This window comes from Pan troglodytes, chromosome 5, assembly GCF_028858775.2.
Source record: "Pan troglodytes isolate AG18354 chromosome 5, NHGRI_mPanTro3-v2.0_pri, whole genome shotgun sequence".
In the NCBI taxonomy this organism is placed as follows: domain Eukaryota; kingdom Metazoa; phylum Chordata; class Mammalia; order Primates; family Hominidae; genus Pan; species Pan troglodytes.
Genome location: NC_072403.2, coordinates 23,699,557 through 23,715,518, shown reverse-complemented (window position 1 = coordinate 23,715,518; position 15,962 = coordinate 23,699,557).

Sequence of the window (15,962 nt, the reverse complement as noted above, 5' to 3'; positions counted from 1 at the left end):
ACATGGTGAAATCCCATCTCTGCTAAAAATACAAAACTTACCCGGGCATGGTGGTGCACGCCTATAGTCCCAGCTGCTCAGGAGGCTGAGGCAGGAGAATCATTCAAACCCGGGAGGTGGAGGTTGCAGTGAGCCGAGATCACGCCACTGCACTCCAGCCTGGGCAACAGAGTGAGACTCCATCTCAAAAAAAAAAAAAAAAAAAAAAAAAATATATATATATATATATATATATATATATATATATAATTTCCATTATGCCACATGATTCAAAACCAAAGAATGTAGAGCCTGAAAAAAACCAACAGTTGGGAGTAGCTTCCTTGGGAATAATGCCGTCTGCTAGACCAGCTTTTCTAGGCACTACATTCCTTTTTTTTTTTTTTTTTTTTTTTTTTGAGACAAAGTCTTACTCTGTCATGTAGGCTGGAGTGCAGCAGCGCAATCTCAGCCTCACTGCAACTTCTGCCCCCAGAGTTCAAGCAATTCTCCTGCCTCAGCCTTCCTAGTAGCTGGGATTACAGGTGCCCGCCACCACACCCGGCTAATTTTTGTATTTTCAGTAGAGACGGGGTTTCACCATGTTGGCCAGGCTGGTCTCGATCTCCTGACCTCAGGTGATCCACCCACCTTGGCCTCCCAAAGTGCTGGGATTACAGGCATGAGCCACCACGCCTGGCCGACACTACGTTCTTTAAGGAACAAGGCTACGATCCATTTAAAGAAGATTTGTAACATCTAATAGGATACAAAGGAAATCATCGCTAGGTGACCATGAAGATTCTTTTTTTTTGTTTTTGAGGCGGAGTCTCACTCTGTCGCCCAGGCTGGAGTGCAGTGGCCGGTCTCGGCTCACTGCAAGCTCTGCCTCCTGGGTTCAAGCCATTCTCCTGCCTCAGCCTCCTGAGTAGCTGGGACTACAGGCGCCCACCACCATGCCCAGCTAATTTTTGTATTTTTTAGTAGAGACAAGGTTTCACCATGTTAGCCAGGATGGTCTCGATCTCCTGACCTTGTGATCTGCCCGCCTTGGCCTCCCAAAGTGCTGGGATTACAGGCGTGAGCCACCGTGCCCGGCCTGAAGATTCTTTGATTTTTTTTAAAAAAGGCAAAAATAAGGTCTGGTTAGAGAATGAAAAATATCTACATCTCAGAACAACTCTATTTAATCTAAAAAGCTCCCTACAATTGCCAGCCTATTTGCAGTCTCTTAATATGCCCACTACCCTTTCAGCCAGTACATGAGAAAATATTTTTGGTCCCGCAGGATATAGAAGATAAGATTTTTTTTTTAATGTTTTTTAATTTTTTTGGAATCTGTCACTGAATTATATTTCAGACGCAGACACTGTGGTATTTCCGTGTTTGTGATATTTACTGTGCAGTTTGTCATTAACAACTTGCATGGAGTAGGGCGCCATAGAATTTGCCTTAGTGTTTCAGTTCAAATAGAGATCCTAATTCAAATGTCATAATTCAAATTCAAACACAGTATGCTTGTTGTAGAATTTATCAGGTTTGCTGATGATTCCTTTTTTATTAAAATTTTTGCGGGGATAATATATTGTAACAGTCTTTGCAGCTACAGAGAACAGGACAGGCCATCAGGGTATATTTCCCAAGTATCTGACTGAAAACCTAAGCAAGAGAAGTGAGACAAACCATCTAATCTGTATCCTCCCACTAACAGGCTGTGTCATTTTGGATTTCCGAGGTCCGTGTCCTTCTAAATAAAATGAGATGAGACAAGAGCAGCGGTTCTCAAAGTGTGGTTGGAGAGGGGGCGGTCCTCAGACTTTCAATGATAGTCAAGGTCAAAGCTCTTTTTATAATACTAATACATCATTTGTCTTTTTCACTCTATTTCTTTCATGAGTATGGACAGGAGTTTTCCAGAGGCTACCTCACGTGTGATATTTTAACAGACTAAATGCACAGCAGCTTTGGGAATCCAGCTTTCATCTATTAAGTCAGACATTAGATTTACAAAAATGTAAAATAATGCCACTCTTCTCACTAAAAAAAATAAAAAATAAAAAGCCTGTAGGGTTAAGTAAGGACAAGATACTATCTTCTACTAAACTATGCTGCCCCAGCCAATAATTATTTTTTAAATTACAATATTTTAAAAGCTTTAGAATAATGTTGAAAAAAAGACAGCTAATTACATGATTATGCCTTATTTTAAAAGTAACGCTTTCTGGTCATGTAATTAAAAAGTATTGAAAGAAAATGTAATTGAGGCTGGGCTCAGTGGCTCATGCCTATAATCCCAGCATTTTGGGAGGCCCAGGCAGGCAAATCACCTGAGGTCAGGAGTTCGAGACCAGCCTGACCAACATAGTGAAACCCCATCTCTACTAAAGATACAACAATTAGCTGGGCATGGTGACACAGCCCTGTAATCCCAACTATTCAGGAGGCTGAGGCAGGAGAATTGCTTGAACCCAGGAGGCAGAGGTTGCAGTGAGCTGAGATTGCGCCATTGCACTCCAGCCTGGGTGACAGAGCGAGACTACGTCTCAAAAAATAAACAATAAAAGTATAAAAAATTAGCTGGGCATGGTCGTGGGCGCCTGTAATCCCAGCTGCTCGGGAGGCTGAGGCAGGAGAATCACTTGAACCCAGGAGCTGGAGGTTGCAGTGAGCTGAGACCACACCATTGCACTCCAGCCTGGGTGACAAAGCAAGACTTCATCTCAAAAAAAAAAAATGTAATTGAGTAAGAGTTCTTGCTCTCCTTTTCTTCTCCAAGGGCTAAAAAGAAAAAGTATGTGTGTTTGTGTGTATGCATAAAATTAAAAAAAAATATGTAAAGATGTCAGCCAGAGTTACAGTTATCAGTTACCTGAAGGCTCAACTGAGACTGGGAGAATCCACTTTTAGAGTGGATCTACTTCCTCGCTCTGTAGACCCCTCTATAGTGCTTGAATGTCCCCACAATGTGGCAGTTGGCATCCCCAGAGCAAGTGGTCCAAGACAGCAAACAGAAGCCACAGTGCCGCTTTTATGACCTGGTCTCAAGTCACACTTCACTTCCACCATAATCCGTTCATCAGCAGTGAGGTACTAAGTCCAGCCCCCACTGAAAGGGAGGGGAACTAGGCTCTTCATTTTGTGAAGAAGACTGTCAAAGGATTTGTAGACATATTTTAAAACCACCATAACTATTATGAAGTTATATACCTGAAGCCATGGGGCAAAGCAAAGCTAACTGAAACCTCTGAGTGAATTGGGAATCCAACTCCTTTATTCATAAAGAGCAGAGTCGAAAGGCACATCCCATGGAAGACAAAGGAGATATTAATAAAGAAAAAAATCAAAATACTAGGATTATCTGAATGTGTGACTTATAGTCAGTAATCAAACTGTACTGATATTCCTGGTGGAGGCAAATGCACTCCGTTGCTCAGGCTGAAGTGCAGTGGTGTGATCAGGCTCACTGCAGCCTCAGCCTCCTGGGTTCAAGTGATCCTCCTGCCTCAGCCTCTTTAGCAGCTGGAACCACAGGCGCGGTCCACCACAACCAGCTAATTTTCTCATTTTTTGTAAAGACGTAGTCTTGCCATCTCAGGACCTCTTGAGCTCTCAGGAATCTCTGACGTTGAATTCCTGAGCTCAAAGAGATCCTCCCGCCCTGGCTTCCCAAAATGCTAGGATTACAGGCGTGAGCCACCACATCTGGCCTGCCTCTATTTTTTGTTGGATTTTTCTCATTTGATTCTCTGCTTATCTGCTTCATTAGAGACACAAGCATACCAATATATTTTATGACTTCGGTCAAAATAGGAAATTCAGACACACCTTTACTTATTAAGGCACAAGATATTAACAATTAGATTTAGGAATAAAACTGTCAACAAAAGGAGTTTATGAAGATAGGCTTTTTTGCTGAAGATATTGAAAGATCGGATTTTTTATTATTAAGATGTGTTACACATCCAAATGTTTCAGAATAAGCAAGGGTTCAAGGCTCTTGAAGCTTGTAAAATGAAATTTTAAATCTAAAGCTGGCTAACTGGAAAAAGAAACGTAAAGGGATTTACGAAGCTTAAAAGTTTTCTGTAAAAAATAAATTTAAAAAATTTAATGAAACTTAGAAGTTTTCTCTTAAAAAATAAAAAGGATTTAAAAGAGAAGAGTTTGAAAAGGAAAACAAGCTAACAAAAAATAAAATGTAAAAATACACGAATTATCAAAAACTGGTACAGATATGTAGAAAAGGATTCCTGATCAGTTTCTTCCTGTTTAGGCTCTTGCAGGTAAATATTCAATATAAACTCAGCCTCAGAGCTCCTTTTCCCCTCTTGAAGTCTGTCCTCTGAGCCCCATGCTTCTAAGGATGGGTCTGGAAGGTTCCTTTTGTTATCCTGTTGGCCAGGGTAGCACCTGTAATCTGTCGTCTTCTGCTAGTTTCTGCTGACCCTGGTTGAGGAGAAGTTTTCTCATAGAATTTTTGGTCATAGACTTCTGTCCTGGCCTCACTCACCACTGATGTCAATAATGGTCTGTCCTCCAGGAAACTTTCTGCAGGACAATTGCCTGGCAAACTCTGCTTATAGCTTTTCCCACTTGCCTTGCACTGGTACTTATGAGGCTCAGCTGCCCTTGCCCCTGGCTCCAGCTCTGGGCTGTCCAGCACACAGCCCCTGCCATGGCACCCCTGTACCGTGCCTATGCTGTCGTGAACCTAGACAGTCACAGTGACTCTTAATTTTCAGCTTTCTTGGCCAGGCACGGTGGCTCGTGCCTGTTACCCCAGCATTTGGGAGGCCGAGGTAGGTGGATCACCTGAGGTCAGGAGTTCAAGACCAGCCTGGCCAACATGATGGAACCCCATCTCCACTAAAAATACAAAAAAAATTAGCCAGGTGTGATGGTAGGCACCTGTAATTCCAGCTACTCGGGAGGCTGAGGCAGGAGAATGACTTGAACCCGGGAGGCAGAGGTTGCAGTGAGCCAAGATTGCGCTATTGCACTCCAGCCTGAGCGACAAGACCAAGACTCCATCTCAAAAAATTTCAGCTTTCTTCTTGCATTACTCATGGGTCTTTCAGGAACTCATCCATGCCTCAAAGAGGACCAACTGAATGTTTTCTGGAGCCTATATATTCCTTCCATTCTGTCAAAACAAGACTGGAAGGGTGCCAATAGGAAGAAGCAAAGCACCAGCCCATGCTGTCTCAATTTCTCTCTCAAACTATCTGAGCCTCAAAAAGTGTTGCTCATATCTAACTCCTCACCTCAGCCCAAGGTGTCGAGCACTGGGTCTCCTCTTATGGACTAAGATGCATCCTTACTCCAGTCTCAACCTCCTGATTCTCTCTGCCTCATTTTTCTCTTCCCCTTCCCTAATTTCTCCTTTCTCCTTCCCTTCTTGTCTCAGAGGAACTACCCTTAGATCACAGAGCCATACTCTCTACACTCTGGCTTATAACAAAATACTGACTTCCAAGCTTTTTTTTTTTTTTTTTTCTGTTCTTTTCTTTTCTTCATAATAGAGATAAGGCCTCGCTATGTTCCTCGGGCTTGTCTTGAACTCCTGGGCTCAAGCAGTATTCCTGCCACAACCTCATAAAGTGCTGGGATCACAGGTGTCACGATGCCCAGCCCTGATTTTTTTTTTTTTTTCCTAAGAGATGAAGTCTCAAGCCAGGCACAGTGACTTACGCCTGTAATCCCAGCACTTTGGAGGCGGAGGTGGGTGGATCACTTGAGGTCAGGAGTTTGAGACCAGCCTGGCCAACATAATGAAACCCTATCTCTACTAAAAACACAAAAATTAGCCAGGTGGGGTGGCCCACGCCTGTAATCCCAGCTACTCGGGAGGCTGAGGTGAGAAAATCACGTAAACCCAGGAGGCAGAGGTTGCTGTGAGCCAAGATGGTACCACTGCACTCCAGCCTGGGCAGCAGAGTAAGATTCTGTCTCAAAAAATATATAAAAAATATTTCCACTGCATTGCTATTTATTAAATGTAAGGGATTTAATATGCATTGCTCACATAATCATTCCAACAGCCCTGTGAGGTAGATACTGTCATTAACCCCATTTTACAGATGCGGAAATTGTGTCTCAAAGGGGTTAAGGATCTGTCAGGATTACAGAGTATCACTTAATATGAGCTTACAAAAAAACAACAACAAGGCCGGGCACCGTGGTTCACGCCTGTAATCCCAGCACTTTGGGAGGCTGAGGCGGACAGATCATGAGGTCAGGAGATCGAGACCATCCTGGCTAACACGGTGAAACCCCATCTCTACTAAAAAATACAAAAAATTAGCCAGGCATGGTGGCGAGCGCCTGTAGTCCCAACTACTTGGGAGGCTGAGGCGAGAGAATGGCATGAACCCGGAGGGCAGGGCTTGCAGTGAGCCAAGATCGTGCCACTGCACTCCAGCCTAGGTGACAGAGCAAGACTCCATCTCAAAAAACAACAACAGAAGATCACAAAGGGCCAGGCGCGGTGGCTCACACCTGTAATCCCAGCACTTTGGGAAGCCGAGATCAGGAGTTCATAACCAGCCTGGCCAACATGGTGAAACCCCATCTCTACGAAAAAAACAAAAATTAGCTGGGTGTGGTGGCACACGCCTGTAATCCCAGCTACTCAGGAGGCTGAGGCAGGAGAATCGCTTGAACCCAGGAGGTGGAGGTTGCAGTAAGCCTAGATCGTGCCACTGCACTCCAGCCTGGGCAACAGAGTGAGACTGTCAAAAAAAAAAAAAAAAGATCACAAAGACCAGAAAGGGAAGGAACTAGGCTTCAAATCCAGGAAAACTGTCTGCATAAGAATCTGTCAGTCTCAGCCGGGCGCGGTGGCTCATGCCTGTAATCCCAGCACTTTGGGAGGCCGAGGTGGGTGGATCATTGAGGTCAGGAGTTCAAGACAAGCCAGGCTAACATTTTGAAACCCCATCTCTACTAAAGATACAAAACTTAGGCGGGGCGTGTAGCTCACACCTGTAATCCCAGCACTTTGGGAGGCCAAGGCGGGCGGATCATGAAGTTAGGAGATTGAGACCATCCTGGCCAACGTGGTGAAACCCCATCTCTACTAAAAATACAAAAAAACTAGCTGGGCTTGGTGGCACAAGCCTGTAGTCCCAGCTACTCGGGAGGCTAAGGCAGGAGAAGCACTTGAACCCGGGAGTCGAAGGTTGCAGTGAGCTGACATTGCGTCACTGCACTCCAGCCTGGCAACAGAGTGAGACTCTGCCTCAAAATAAATAAATAAATAAATAAGCCAGGCGCGGTGGTTCACGCCTGTAATCCCAGCACTTTGGAAGGCCGAGGCGGGGGATCACGAGGTCAGGAGATCGAGACCATCCTGGCTAACATGGTGAAATCCTGTCTCCAGTAAAAATACAAAAAATTAGCTGGGCGTGGTTGTGGGCACCTGTAGTCCCAGGTACTTGGGAGGCTGAAGCAGGAGAATGGCGTGAACCCGGGAAGCAGAGCTTGTAGTGAGCTGAGATTGCGCCACTGCCCTCCAGCCTGGGCGACAGAGCGAGACTCCGTCTAAAAAAAAAAAAAAAAAAAATACAAAAATACAAAAATTAGCCAGGCGTGGTGATGGGCGCCTGTAGTCCCAGCTTCTCGGGAGGCAGAAGCAGAAGAATCGCTTGAACCCAGGAGGCGGAGATTGCAGTGAGCCAGGATCACACCACTGCACTCCAGCCTGGGTGACAGAGCGAGACTCTGTCTCAAAAAAAAAAAAAGTCAGTCTCAAAATCTTGTTCAGAAGAACTGCATAGAACTGTATAGTGGCTGCCACAGTTATACTTGACTTAGTTTTGAATTTTCTGCAGAAAAGGAAAAACTGCAGGAGTGGCATTCCTCCTTTCTGGGCAGCTCTGATACTTTGCTGTTTGTTTCCCCCTTATCTGGTGATCTCCAGCCTTTAAGGTGATAAAATGTAGCTCTTGACTAAAGATTGGGGCATCCCTGTCACCGATTCAGTATATAGACAGGAAAGATCATTCTTTTTTTTGAGACACAGCTTCACTCTGTTGCCCGGGCTGGAGTGCAGTGGCACGATCTTGCCTCACTATAACCTCCACCTCTTGTGTTCAAGCGATTCTCATTCCTCAGCCTCCCAAGTAGCTGGGATTACAGACGTGTGTCACCATGCCAGGCTAATTTTTTGTATTTTTAGTAGACACAGGGTTTCACCATTTTGGCCAGGTTAGTCTTCAACTCCTGGGCTCAAGTGATCCACCCGCCTCGGCCTCCCAAAGCGCTGGGATTACAGGCGTGAGCCACTGCGCCCGGCCAGGTAAGATCATTCTTTAAAACACACACACACACACACACACACACACACACACACTTGAGAAAATAAGCTTATTCTAAAATGTAGTAAAGGCTGGGTGCGGTGGCTCATGCCTGTAATCCCAGCACTTTGGGAGACCAAGGCGGGCGAATCACCTGAGGTCAGGAGTTTGAGACCAGCCTGGCCAACATGGTGAAACCGTCTCTACTAAAAATACAAAAATTAGCCAGGCATGGTGGTACGTGCCTGTAATCCCAGCTACTCGGGAGGCTGAGGCAGGAGAATGGCTTGAACCCAGGAGGCGGAGGTTGCAGTTAGCTGAGATTGCACCATTGCACTCCAGCCTGAAGAAGAGCAAGGCTCCGTCTAAAGAAAAAAAAATAGCCGGGCGTGGTGGCTCACGCCTGTAATCCCAGCACTTTGGGAGGCCGAGGTGGGCGGATCACAAGGTCAGGAGATCAAGACCATCCTGACTAACACAGTGAAACCCCGTCTCTACTAAAAATACAAAACAAATTAGCCAGGCGTGGTGGCGGGCGCCTGTAGTCCAGCTACTCAGGAGGCTGACGCAGGAGAATGGCGTGAACCCGGGAGGCGGAGCTTGCAGTGAGCCGAGATTGCGCCACCGCACTCCAGCCTGGGCGACAGAGCAAGACTCCATCTCAAAAAAAAAAAAAAAGTAAAAATATAATATGAAAGGGAGCATCACTCCTCACTCATAAAGCGTGAGGTGTGCCGCACAGTGACTTCCTTCTAAAAAGTATGGAAAAGGGAAAATGTAACTTTGTAGTAGAGAAACTTGACAAACACGACTTCAGGTGATCAAAGTCAACATCAACAGTGATAAGTCATGTAGACAGTATGTACCATTGACACCATGTGATACAAATGGCACTTCACCAATGTGATTTTCCTCCCCAAACCCATAACCCCAGTCTAATTATGAGAAAAACATCAGGCTTACAATACACCTTAGGAAACTCCTCAAACATGTCAGACATCAAAATCAAGTAAAGTCTGAGATACCATCACAGCCAGGAGGAGCCTAAGAAGACAGGACAATTAAATGTAGTGTGACAGCCTACATGGGATCCTGGAACAGAAAAAGGGAATTAGGTAAAAACTAAGAAATTGGCCGGGCGCAGTGGCTCATGCCTGTAATCCTAGCACTTTGGGAGGCTGAAGCAGGTGGATCACAAGGTCAGGAGTTCAAGACCAGACTGGCCAAGATGGTAAAACCCCATCTCTACCAGAAATACAAAAATTAGCCAGGCGTGGTGGTGGGTGCCTGGAATCCCAGCTACTCAGGAGGCTGAGGCAGAGAATTGCTTTAACCCTGGAGGCAGAGGTTGCAGTGAGCCAAGGTCACACCACTGCACCCCAGCCTAGGTGACAGAGCTAGACTCCATCTCAAAAAAAAAAAACCTAAGAAATTAACTGTGAAGTTTAGTCTCGTGTGTGTGTGTGTGTGTGTGTGTGTGTGTGTGTGTGTGTTAAATGAGTTAAAACCATTTGGGGTCTTCTTGTGTTTGTTTGTTTTTTGAGACGAAGTCTCGCTGAGGTGGGAGGATCACTTGAGCCCAGGAGGCTGAGGCTGCAGTGAGCTGCAGTGAGATTGTGCTACTGCACTCCAGCCTGAGTGAGAGAGCAAGACCCTGTCTCAAACATACATAATTTTAGAAATAAAAATTAAAAAAAAAAGCTCTCACAGTAACCTAGAAGATATGGGTTTGAATTGGCTTGATGAAGGCAGAATGGAAGTGACATATTAGAGATATGTTTTATAGTGACTGCTGAAATATGGGGGATGAATACTAGCTTAGGGTGTTGGGACTAATGGCATTAGCTGATATTAGGAATGCAGGAGAAAGAACATCTTTGAATGGCAAGATAATTGATGTTTTGGACAAGTGCTCAGTAAAGGTAAGTAGCTTTTCTCTCAGAGATACTTTCTACCCCTATATTGTTTCAATTCACCTGTTCTTTGACTTCTTCCTCTTTCTTCCTTACTATGCAGGAAAAACAAACCAGACACAGCTTTTTTTTTTTTTCTTTTTTTTTGAGGCAAAGTCTCGCTCTGTCACCCAGGCTGGAGTGCAGTGGCATGATCTCGGCTCACTGTAACCTCCACCTCCCGTGTTCAAACGATTCTCCTCCTTCAACCTCCCGAGTAGCTGGGACAACAGGCGCGCACCGCCACACCCGACTAATTTTTGTATTTTTAGTAGAGACAGGATTTCATCATATTGGCCAGGCTGGTCTCGAACTCCTGACCTCATGATCCACCTGCCTTGGCCTCCTAAAGTGCTCGGATTACAGGCCTGAGCCAACTTGCCCAGTCCTGGCACAGCTTAATTATATGTTATGATTCATTTTCATCAATAGCCAACTTTATTATCAGTTTCGAAACCTAATCTCCCTGCCTCTAACCTCTCACTTTTCCCATTCTGCATATATGTCTACTATGTAGAATGTCTTTTACATGCATTATCTCATCTTACAAATTGGAACAATTTGTAAGATAAACATTTTCATATCCATTTTATAAATGAAGAAAAGAAGTTTGAGAAAATTGCTCAAAGTCAGACAGTAGGTGAGTGGCAGCACCAGGCCATAAGTCTATCTGACTTCAAAGGCAAGCTCTAGGCAGGGCGGGGTGGCTCACACTTGTAATCCCAGCACTTTGGGAGGCCAAGGCAGGCAGATCACTTGAGATCAGGAGTTCAAGACCAACCTGGCCAACATGGTGAAATCCCATTTCTACTAAAAATACAAAAAATTAGCTGGGCATGGTGGCAGATGCCTATAATGCAAGCCACTCAGGAGGCTGAGGCAGGAGAATCGTTTGAACCCGAGAGGCGGAGGTTGCAGTGAGCTGACATTGTGCCACTGCACTCCAGCCTGGGTGACAGAGCGAGACTCTGCCTCAAAAAAAAAAAAAAAAAAAAAAAAGCAAGCTCTAGTTCCATTAAACCGTGCTAAGTCCAGCTTGATTTGACTCCAAGCTACCTTTTTGGGCCTGCTTCTTACTGATCATACCCTCTCTCCAGACTCACTGTACTACTTTAAGATCTTTATTTTATTATTATTTTTTTAGACAGGGTCCCACTCTCTTGCACAGGCTAGAGTACAGTGGCATGATCGTGGCTCACTGCAATCTTGACCTTCTGGGCTTAAGTAATCCTGCCACCTCAGCCTACCGAGTAGCTGAGACCATAGGCCCATGCCACCATGCCCAGCTAATTTTTGTATTTTTTGTAGAGACAGAGTTTCATCATGTTGCCCAGGCTGGTCTTGAACTCCTAGGCTCAAGTGATGCACCCACTTCTACCTCCCAAAGTGCAGGGATTACAGGCGTGAGTTACCACACCCAGCCTTTAATATCTTTAATGGGCTCATGCCTGTAATCCTAATGAGAGGTGACAGCGTGCTGGCAGTCCTCACAGCCCTCACTCGCTCTCGGCGCCTCCTCTGCCTGGGCTCCCACTTTGGCGGCACTTGAGCCCTTCACCCCACCGCTGCACTGTGGGAGCCCCTTTCTGGGCTGGCCGAGGGCGGAGCCGGCTCCCTCAGCTTGCAGGGAGGTGTGGAGGAAGAGGCGCGAGCGGGAACCGGGGCTGCGTGCGGCGCTTGCGGACCAGCTGGAGTTCCGGGTGGGCGCGGGCTTGGCGGGCCCCACACTCGGAGCAGCCGGCCAGCTCTGCCGGCCCGGGGCAATGAGTGACTTAGCACCCGGGCCAGCGGCTACGGAGGGTGTACTGGATCCCCCAGCAGTACCAGCCCACCGGCGCTGCGCTCGATTTCTCGCCGAGCCTTAACTGCCTTCCCACGGGGCAGAGCTCGGGACCTGCAGCCCGCCATGCCTGAGCCTCCCACCCGCTCCGTGAGCTCCTGCGCGGCCGAGCCTCCCCTACGAGTGCCACTCCCTGCTCTACAGTGCCCAGTCCATCGACCACCCAAGGGCTGAGGAGTGCGAGCACAGGGCGCGGTACTGGCAGGCAGCTCCACCTGCAGCTCTGGTGCGGGATCCACTGGGTGAAGCCAGCTGGGCTCCTGAGTCTGGTGGGGACGTGGAGAACCTTTATGTCTAGCTCAGGGATTGTAAATACACCAATCGGCACTCTGTATCTAGCTCAAGGTTTGTAAACACACCAATCAGCACCCTGTGTCTAGCTCGGGGTTTGTGAATGCACCAATCGACACTCTGTATCTAGCTGCTCTGGTGGGGCCTTGGAGAACCTTCATGTCTAGCTCAGGGATTGTAAATACACCAATCCGCACTCTGTATCTAGCCCAAGGTTTGTAACCACACCAATCAGCACCCTGTGTCTAGCTCAGGGTTTGTGAGTGCACCAATCGACACTCTGTATCTAGCTACTCTGGTGGGGTCTTGGAGAACCTTTGTGTCCACACTCTGTATCTAGCTAATCTGGTGGGGACCTAGAGAACCTTTGTGTCTAGCTCAGGGATTGTAAACGCACCAATCAGCGCCCTGTCAAAACAGACCACTCGGCTCTACCAATCAGCAGGATGTGAGTGGGGCCCGATAAAGAGAATAAAAGCAGGCTGCCCGAGCCAGCAGTGGCAAGTCCTGGGGTCCTTTTCCATCCTGTGGAAGCTTTGTTCTTTTGCTTTCTGTGATAGATGTTGCTGTTGCTCACCCTTTGGAGCCGCACTGCTTTTTATGAGCCATAACACTCACCATGAAGGTCTGCAGCCTCACTCTTGGAGACAGTGAGACCACGAGCCCACCGGGAATGAACGAATAACTTCAGACACGCTACCTTAAGAGCTGTAACACGCACTGTGAAGGTCTGCAGCTTCACTCCTGAGCCAGCGGAGACCACAAACCCACCAGAAGGAAGAACCTCCAAACACATCCAAACATCAGAAGGAACAAACTCCAGACGTGCCACCTTAAGAGCTGTAACAATCACTGCAGGGGGTCCTCAGCTTCATTCTTGAAGGCAGTGAGACCAACAAACCCACCAATTCCGGACACACTAACACTTTGCAAGGCTGAGCTGCAAAGGATCATTTGAGCCTAGGATGTCACAGCTACAGTGAGCTATGATCACAGCACTGCGCTCCAGCTCCAGCTGGGGTGACAGAACAAGACCCTATCTCTTCAAAAAAAAAAAAAAAATCCAAACTATGCTTATATAGATCTCAAAAACTCATGCTTTTCCAGCAGTCTGAATGCTCTCCCTCCTAAGCCAAGATCCTCCTCATCCTTCAAGGCCTAGCTAAAAAGCCAACTACTCAAAATAGCTTTCCCTCTTCATTTTTCTTCAGTATTTGGATTTCCTCTCAAAAGTTTATTTTCCATTGCAGTTGTTTTCATGTTTAGCTTAACCAATTAAACTCAGTTCCTCTTACATACTTCACTAACCTTTCTTTGCCCCAAATTAAGTACAGGGTTTTTGCATATGAAAAGTTCTTAGATGTATGTCACATTTTAATGTTTTCAAGTTTAAAAATAGCTGGTGTGGGTTTAACTTAGTTTATGCTACCAGTTTGCTCATTTTAATTAAAGAGTGAATTAGTTAATAGAAGGAAAGGTCCCAAAAATGCAACAATACAATGTCTTCTCATCAGTCAATTAATGAAAGCATAAAATCAAGATAGAAATGAATATGTGCACTCTCAAATTAGGCATCGTTCCGAAACAGTTGTAAATCAGTTGATAGGAACTGAGGCAATTTTTTCTCTCTGTGCCACAGATCAGTGACCCCAAGGAAAGTTGCCTAATCCAGGGGATGTATAAGATCATAAGATCATTCACTGGGATTTGGAAAGAAAATATTAGGTTTTCTCACTCTGTTTTGCCTCAATGATTTGGTTATATCCTTTACATGTACCATAATTATAATTATAGTAGCTTTACAGCGTACTTTAAAAGTTGTTAAGGTAAGTCTCCCCTTCACTTTTTTTTTTTTTTTTGAGACAGCGTTTCACTCTGTCACCCAGGCTGGCACAAAGCTTACTGCATCCTCGACCTCCTAGGCTCAAGCAATCCTCCCACCTCAGCCTCCCAGGTAGCTGGGACTACAGGTGCATACCACCACACCAAGCTAATTTTTGTATTTTTGTAGAGAAAGTTTCTCACTATGTTACCCAGGCTGATCTCAAACTCCTGGGCTCAGGTGATCCTCCTGCCTCGGCCTCCCAAAGTGCTGGGATTACAAGCTCAAGCCCACCACACCTGGCCTTCACTATTCTTTTTTAAAAATGTCTTAACAATTTTCATAATCACTTTTTTTTTTTTTTTTTTTTTTGAGATGAGCATCTTCCTATGTTGCCCAGGATGGACTCAAACTCCTGGCCTGAAGCAATCCTCCGGTCTCAGCCTCCTGAATAGCTGGGACTATAGGTGTGTACCAACCTGCCCAGCTTCATATGGTCACATTTTAAAATTAAATTTAAAATCATTTGTGGCCAGGCGCGGTGGCCTCATGCCTGTAATTCCAGCACTTTGGGAGACCGAGGTGGGTGGATCACCTGAGGTCGAGAGTTCGAGACCAGTCTGACCAACATGGTGAAACCCCACCTCTACTAAAAATACAAAAAATTATCTGGGCCTGGTGGTGGTTGCCTGTAATCCCAGCTACTCGGGAGGCTGAGGCAGGAGAATTGCTTGAACCCAGGAGGTGGACAGTGCAGTGAGCTATTACTCCAGCCTGGGCAACAAGAGCGAAACTCTGTCTCAAAAAAATAAATAATTAATTAAAAAATCATTTGTTTGGTGTAGAACGTAGTGAGGGGAATATTGTCTCTGCTCAGAAACATGTTTTAATGAGCTAGTTGAGATGGAAAGATGAAGCTCACCAGGGTTCACTGGGGCAAGCCAGTTTTTAGACATTATAAGATGACCACATGGAAAGTGACATTAGCAGATGGCCCCTAGTGCTTGTTCCTCCTACAAAGATAGCCAGAACAACAAATAAACAATGACTTTTTTTTTTTTTGAGACAGAGTCTTGCTCTGTTGCCCAGGCTGGAGTGCAGTGGTGCGATCTTGGTTCACTGCAACCTCTGCCTCCTGGGTTCATGATGGGGTTTCACCATGGTGGCTAGGCTGGTCTCGAACTCCTGACCTCAGGTGATCCGCCTGCCTCGGCCTCAAAGTGCTGGGATTACAGGAGTGAGCCACCGCACCTGGCCAACAACGACATTTTAATGAAAATAAATGAGAGAGTGCTGGAGTGCACCACAGGAGTAACAGAATCTCAGGATGACCACATAGAGAATGGAAGGAAATGCCAGGACTCCACTATTCTGTCCCCTAATTGGGAGCAGCTGAGAACCAGCTTCTCCCTTCAGCAAAGAGGTAAACAAGGGGATCCTAGCAACTCCCATCAACTTTAGACACCTACAAACCTCACCACTGCCCTCTGCAGTCCTCATAGGCACTAAGCCCAGCTGAGGAAGCTGCCTGGAGTCCACACAGCTGTGCTGCCCCAAAAGAAGGAGCCAGCACTGGCCACTCCCCCGCCCTGATCCACATGCTGCTGAATTGGAACTATGGCTGGGGTGTGACTTGCTCTGTGGGCAAGTAGTTACAGATCCCCATTCATCCCTGAAGCTAAATTGCCTTTGAACCTCCCAGCCTGGTGTCCCAACATCCCCAAGCTGAAATGCGAGCAGCAGTTACACCCTTCTCCATGGGGCCAGGCAGAGGTGAAGCG